We start from the raw sequence: 6,440 nt of genomic DNA on the forward strand, positions 1-6,440 counted from the left end.
GAGCACGAGGGGGGAATCTTGAGAGGAGCGGGACCCGAGTGAACTCGAGAGAGCAGAACTCTGTCTAATTGATGATTGTATAGATTTTCACTGGAAGACACTCAGAATGAAGGGCATTGCAGTAGCTCAAGGTAACCATTCCAAAAAACAATGCGAGACATTGAATTGTCAGCCGTTAAAAACCTAATGCAAAGTCAGGTCTCTGAGTCTGCCGAAACCCGGGATCGAACCAGGGACCTTTAGATCTTCAGTCTAACGCTCTCCCAACTGAGCTATTTCGGCATAAAAGAAACACGCGGCGGTCACGGTCACGGTCGGAGAAGTTCGGACCTACATTGGACGCCTAAAGTAGATTTGTTGGAACAACAAAAATGGCTTCACAGGAGACATTGCCAAGTTTCACCACCACAATTAGCAAATGCTACCTTCAAAATTCTTTTGATTGTACAAGTTTCTTAGAAAGCGCGCCCTACATGACACCAAACTTCAGTTTGCTTCCTTGCTTGTGAACGATGCGGTCTACGTTGTGCCGCGAGGGCTCTTTCTTGTTAGTTTAGCCACGCTTGCAATACATAGCGAATCTCTGATACCAAGCGGGCAATCGCTGTTCACTCAGTTGATGTTTGGCGTCCCAAAAACATACCTTGAAAGATTGGCAGAAGGAAACACTAAGAGTAGGTCCCACCGAGATTTGAACTCGGATCGCTGGATTCAGAGTCCAGAGTGCTAACCATTACACCATGGAACCTCTGACCCTTCGGGAGCGTTCGCATCACAATTCCTAATTCTTAATTTGCAAGCTGCGGCAACAATGGGTAAGATTTAATTACTCCGTTCACGAGGAGTAAAACGTCTTGAGAGGAACCAAATATCACAAAGTGGGAATTGTATGAAATGAAGCACAAGTTTGCATTTTAGCGCAAGATTCCAGCACTTCACACTCTGTAGAGAAGGTTCCCTTGCATGTGGGTGGAAACGTTTTAACAGAATTACAATTCGGCCCAGATCAGCGGGTGTTAACAGGATTGCTCCGTCACGCGGTTAAGGCAGCTGCTCCGAGACTCTAGCAAAGGAAACCGAGCAGGAGGTCCCACCGAGATTTGAACTCTGATCGCTGGATTCAGAGTCCAGAGTGCTAACCGTTACACCATGGAACCTCTGCAAGCGTCAGCCACTGAGAGTACGACTGAGGAGCGAAAACTGACAGGAGTGTTATTGTAAAGATTTACAGCTATATATGAGTGAGCTGCTTTCACTTTGGTCAATTTCATTCTTGTTGACACTAACAGTGAGCCAGGAACTTGTGATGCAAGTAGGCATGATGTCTGACAACATGGAAAAAACCTCCTTCACAAGGACGCTTTGGAGGATCCGAAGCTCCACTTGCCGAAACCCGGGATCGAACCAGGGACCTTTAGATCTTCAGTCTAACGCTCTCCCAACTGAGCTATTTCGGCTCGAATGCCGTACGCAGGCAAGTGATCAAAATTGCAGAAATGCAGACGTCGATGGCCAGAAAGACAGGTTTGTTTAGTATTCACAGAATTAAGGACTCTACTCTCTGACATCAGTTCGGTTCCTCAACGTGGTTACATCCCTGTGGTTTGGCCTATTATACCTTTTTCCATTTTCATATAACAGAGGGCAGTCACGAAAGGCTAGGTTCACATGCATCAAACACTAGGTTCCACCGAGATTTGAACTCGGATCACTGGATTCAAAGTCCAGAGTGCTAACCATTACACCATGCAACCGCTGAGAAGCTTTTTCGCTTTCCCAACCAAAGCCCCAAGACGGTCACTCCATGTGTCCGTGACAGGGATGATCTCTGTCAGAGCACGAGGGGGGAATCTTGAGAGGAGCGGGACCCGAGTGAACTCGAGAGAGCAGAACTCTGTCTAATTGATGATTGTATAGATTTTCACTGGAAGACACTCAGAATGAAGGGCATTGCAGTAGCTCAAGGTAACCATTCCAAAAAACAATGCGAGACATTGAATTGTCAGCCGTTAAAAACCTAATGCAAAGTCAGGTCTCTGAGTCTGCCGAAACCCGGGATCGAACCAGGGACCTTTAGATCTTCAGTCTAACGCTCTCCCAACTGAGCTATTTCGGCATAAAAGAAACACGCGGCGGTCACGGTCACGGTCGGAGAAGTTCGGACCTACATTGGACGCCTAAAGTAGATTTGTTGGAACAACAAAAATGGCTTCACAGGAGATATTGCCAAGTTTCACCACCACAATTAGCAAATGCTACCTTCAAAATTCTTTTGATTGTACAAGTTTCTTAGAAAGCGCGCCCTACATGACACCAAACTTCAGTTTGCTTCCTTGCTTGTGAACGATGCGGTCTACGTTGTGCCGCGAGGGCTCTTTCTTGTTAGTTTAGCCACGCTTGCAATACATAGCGAATCTCTGATACCAAGCGGGCAATCGCTGTTCACTCAGTTGATGTTTGGCGTCCCAAAAACATACCTTGAAAGATTGGCAGAAGGAAACACTAAGAGTAGGTCGCTTCAGAAACAACCATTTCATTTTTACCCTAAAAAACTTAGACACTAGGAAGGTTCCACCGAGATTTGAACTCGGATCGCTGGATTCAGAGTCCAGAGTGCTAACCATTACACCATGGAACCTCTGACCCTTTGGGAGCGTTCGCATCACAATTCCTAATGCTTAATTTGTAAGCTGTGGCAACAATGGGTAAGATTTAATTACTCCGTTCACGAGGAGTAAAACGTCTTGAGAGGAATCAAATATCACAAGGTGGAATTGTATGAAATGAAGGACAAGTTTGCATTTTAGCGCAAGATTCAAGCACTTCACACTCTGTAGAGAAGGTTCCCTTGCATGTGGTTGGAAACGTTTTAACAGAATTACAATTAGGCCCAGATCAGCGGGTGTTAACAGGATTGCTGCGTCACGCGGTTAAGACAGCTGCTCCGAGACTCTAGCAAAGGAAACCGAGCAGCAGGTCCCACCGAGATTTGAACTCGGATCGCTGGATTCAGAGTCCAGACGCTCTCCCAAATGAGCTATTGGAAGTGATCAAAATTGCAGAAATGCAGACGTCGCTGGCCAGAAAGACAGGTTTGTTTAGTATTCACAGAATTAAGGACTCTACTCTCTGACATCAGTTCGGTTCCTCAACGTGGTTACATCCCTGTGGTTTGGCCTATTATACCTTTTTCCATTTTCATATAACAGAGGGCAGTCACGAAAGGCTAGATTCACATGCATCAAACTCTAGGTTCCACCGAGATTTGAACTCGGATCACTGGATTCAAAGTCCAGAGTGCTAACCATTACACCATGTAACCGCTGAGAAGCATTTTCGCTTTCCCAGCCAAAGCCCCAAGACGGTCACTCCAGGTGTCCGTGACAGGGATGATCTCTGTCAGAGCACGAGGGGGGAATCTTGAGAGGAGCGGGACCCGAGTGAACTCGAGAGAGCAGAACTCTGTCTAATTGATGATTGTATAGATTTTCACTGGAAGACACTCAGAATGAAGGGCATTGCAGTAGCTCAAGGTAACCATTCCAAAAAACAATGCGAGATTTTGAATTGTCAGCCGTTAAAAATCAAACCCAAAGTCAGGTCTCTGAGCCTGCCGAAACCCAGGATCAAAACAGGGACCTTTAGATCTTCAGTCTAACGCACTCCCAACTGAGCTATCTCGGCACGAAACATGCTCGCGGTGGAACGGTCACGGTCGGAGAAGTTCGGCCCTACTTTGAATGTCGAAAGTAGATTTGCTGGAACAACAAAAATGGCTTCACGGCAGACATTGCCAAGTTTAACCACCACAATTAGCAAATGTTACCTTCAAAACTCTTTTGATTGTACAAGTTTCTTAGAAAGCGCGCCCTACATGACACCAAACTACAGTTTGCTTCCTTGCTTGTGAACGATGCGGTCTACGTTGTGTCTATTATTATTATTAATAATAATAATAATAATAATAATAAAAAGTATAGCCATGCTTGTAATACTTGAAATATATCAGTCTGTGTGTAATGAATGAGTATAATATGCAAACTATAAAAAAAAAAACTATAAAAAAATATGCAAACAATTAGACAACATATAATACTTATATCACTGAACGCTTCTCTTGGGGAACTAATGGTTTCTGTGATACCATACTAAACTTTGTAACATCACAAAAAAGGAAAAAAATTACAGGCTGCTTAAAAAGCAACATTTTGCTGTATTTGTAAGTTAAAATATTATCTACAAAATCATAATTATTGACTGACATGTAATAATAATAAAAAAAAGTCTGTCATTGCTAATACAAGCAACTGCAGAACTATTAGCTCTGTAACTTATGTAATTCCCCCACCCACCCCCTTTTGATTTCAGGCCAGTACTTTGAAAGTGAATGACACTCTTCTACAGTAGGAGGAGCACAGGAACCAAAAATATCACATTTTATTCAGGGTTATATAAATTCATAACACAGGAAATATTTGTGTTTGACTTGATTAGTTATACATTCTGTGATAAATAACAGTGTCTATGTCTTGAATAAATACTTTATAATAATTTACTGTCATTAATGATATTGCAGGTATTATTCATGTAGGAGTAAGTAACTGTAACTTCAAATGTAAACAACAAGCTCAAAATTTAAAGACCAGCCCTTGCCGAAACCCGGGATCGAACCAGGGACCTTTAGATCTTCAGTCTAACGCTCTCCCAACTGAGCTATTTCGGCACACAGTTATTAAAGGCCGTTGCTCACATACATATATTTAACACAGTTCAGGGGTGCACAATTTGTTCTAAAGTGCCATCTTCATTCGCGAAACTTTACGAATACCATGCAGTGGATGTCTGCATTGCATGGCATCTCTCCAACGGCTTTAATTTTTTTTTTCAGTTTGTGTGAACATTAGCCATTTCAGGAGTTGGATTGTTTAAAGCATTGTTTAATTATTTTTTATTTAAACTTTTTTTTAATTTGTCTATTTGTTTTTTTTATTAATTTTAGATATATTAAGTTATTAATAGTTGGTTACTAATTGTTCGTGATGAAAACCAGTCTGATATGTTTACGAAGCCCCAATGTCTTTAGATAGGTGTAAAGGTCCGGTATGATAGTCTCTCTCTCTCTCTCTCTGTCTGTGCTCGCATCTTGAATAATTTTAGATAACAAAGATAATTCCAAACTTTGAACCAAAATGAGGATATAGCTCAGAACTGCTCCAAAGTTTGGTAATTACGTTTGTTGTTAAGGATAACTTAAGGTGGAAATTCTGGAGACGGCTAGCTAACTGCATTAACGAAAGTGTTAGATAGCTACAAAACTAAACAGCTCGTGTTACAAATGGATTTCTGTGGTAAATCAAACAGTTAATAAAACTTACAGACTAATTGAACTTCATCCACGTGCAAACAACTGTTGTTGTTGTTTTTTTTTCATTCAAGCTTTTCGTCGCTTCAGAAACAACCATTTCATTTTTACCCTAAAAAACTTAGACACTAGGAAGGTTCCACCGAGATTTGAACTCGGATCGCTGGATTCAGAGTCCAGAGTGCTAACCATTACACCATGGAACCATGGAACCACTAGCGTAGTCTCTGTGCCTCCATCTACTGGCCAAAGGACGCCTCAATATACAGCTTCATGAATATTTTGAAAACGAGGATTCGTTCATTCTTCTTACTATTTTTTTTATCATTGGGTTTATGTTCAAACACATCAGTTTACTCCAAAAGAGATGGTAAAGACGGTGATAACAGCGATAGGCATTTGCAACTTTGAGAGTTTTCACAGACACATGTAAATACTATTTTTCTTGGCATTAATATTTTATAAAGAAAAAGAATAAATAATAAATAATAATAATAATAATAATAATAATTAACTTCAAAAAGTGTTCCCATGTTTGCACACATTTTGGATACATTTAACGATGATTATTTTTTTGATAAAATATGACATTATCTGTAAAGTCTCTGTTAAGATTTACTAGCATAATCTGTCACTGAATCATTAATTACACAATTTTAATACAATTCCTCAATAAATAATTGTATAGCCTGGTTGAGTTTTACTGAAATACACAATAAACTGACAATATATTCAGTTAATGCAGCATAATAATTTTTGCTTTTATATTTATCTGAATATGTCAGGTAAATATTTAAAAAATAAAAATGATTTACATATATATATATATATATATATATATATATATATATATATATATATTTTAAAAATGGTCATAATAAGCATTAATGTTTTATGGAATGCATTATATTTGCTAAGTCTATTCAGAAACACATTACATTTGAACTAAACATATCTCCCATCAATACTGGAAATTTAAACATCACATTGCATTAATAAATCCAGCAGCATTGTGAATGATCCCACCCACTCCTGTGTTCTTTCTCCTGCTTTTGGAAGAAGTTACCATAGCATTTGT

The 6,440-nt window shown here is 40.2% G+C and overlaps 10 non-coding genes across 10 annotated transcripts; all 10 read right to left on the minus strand.

Annotated features, from left to right (window-relative positions):
• Window positions 1-209: 209 nt before the first annotated feature.
• trnaf-gaa (transfer RNA phenylalanine (anticodon GAA)) lies at window positions 210-282 on the minus strand. Its single transcript has one exon. It is a non-coding gene; the product is annotated as a tRNA-Phe (tRNA).
• Window positions 283-676: 394 nt separating this feature from the next.
• On the minus strand, window positions 677-748 carry trnaq-cug (transfer RNA glutamine (anticodon CUG)). Its single transcript has one exon. It is a non-coding gene; the product is annotated as a tRNA-Gln (tRNA).
• Window positions 749-1,085: 337 nt separating this feature from the next.
• Window positions 1,086-1,157, minus strand: trnaq-cug (transfer RNA glutamine (anticodon CUG)). Its single transcript has one exon. It is a non-coding gene; the product is annotated as a tRNA-Gln (tRNA).
• Window positions 1,158-1,384: 227 nt separating this feature from the next.
• trnaf-gaa (transfer RNA phenylalanine (anticodon GAA)) lies at window positions 1,385-1,457 on the minus strand. The gene has a single exon. It is a non-coding gene; the product is annotated as a tRNA-Phe (tRNA).
• A 225-nt stretch (window positions 1,458-1,682) lies between these two features.
• On the minus strand, window positions 1,683-1,754 carry trnaq-uug (transfer RNA glutamine (anticodon UUG)). The gene has a single exon. It is a non-coding gene; the product is annotated as a tRNA-Gln (tRNA).
• A 289-nt stretch (window positions 1,755-2,043) lies between these two features.
• On the minus strand, window positions 2,044-2,116 carry trnaf-gaa (transfer RNA phenylalanine (anticodon GAA)). Its single transcript has one exon. It is a non-coding gene; the product is annotated as a tRNA-Phe (tRNA).
• Window positions 2,117-2,566: 450 nt separating this feature from the next.
• Window positions 2,567-2,638, minus strand: trnaq-cug (transfer RNA glutamine (anticodon CUG)). The gene has a single exon. It is a non-coding gene; the product is annotated as a tRNA-Gln (tRNA).
• A 612-nt stretch (window positions 2,639-3,250) lies between these two features.
• Window positions 3,251-3,322, minus strand: trnaq-uug (transfer RNA glutamine (anticodon UUG)). Its single transcript has one exon. It is a non-coding gene; the product is annotated as a tRNA-Gln (tRNA).
• Window positions 3,323-4,650: 1,328 nt separating this feature from the next.
• trnaf-gaa (transfer RNA phenylalanine (anticodon GAA)) lies at window positions 4,651-4,723 on the minus strand. The gene has a single exon. It is a non-coding gene; the product is annotated as a tRNA-Phe (tRNA).
• Window positions 4,724-5,496: 773 nt separating this feature from the next.
• On the minus strand, window positions 5,497-5,568 carry trnaq-cug (transfer RNA glutamine (anticodon CUG)). Its single transcript has one exon. It is a non-coding gene; the product is annotated as a tRNA-Gln (tRNA).
• Between the last annotated feature and the right edge of the window lie 872 nt (window positions 5,569-6,440).

This window comes from Hoplias malabaricus, chromosome 2 (genome assembly GCF_029633855.1).
Source record: "Hoplias malabaricus isolate fHopMal1 chromosome 2, fHopMal1.hap1, whole genome shotgun sequence".
NCBI lineage: Eukaryota > Metazoa > Chordata > Actinopteri > Characiformes > Erythrinidae > Hoplias > Hoplias malabaricus.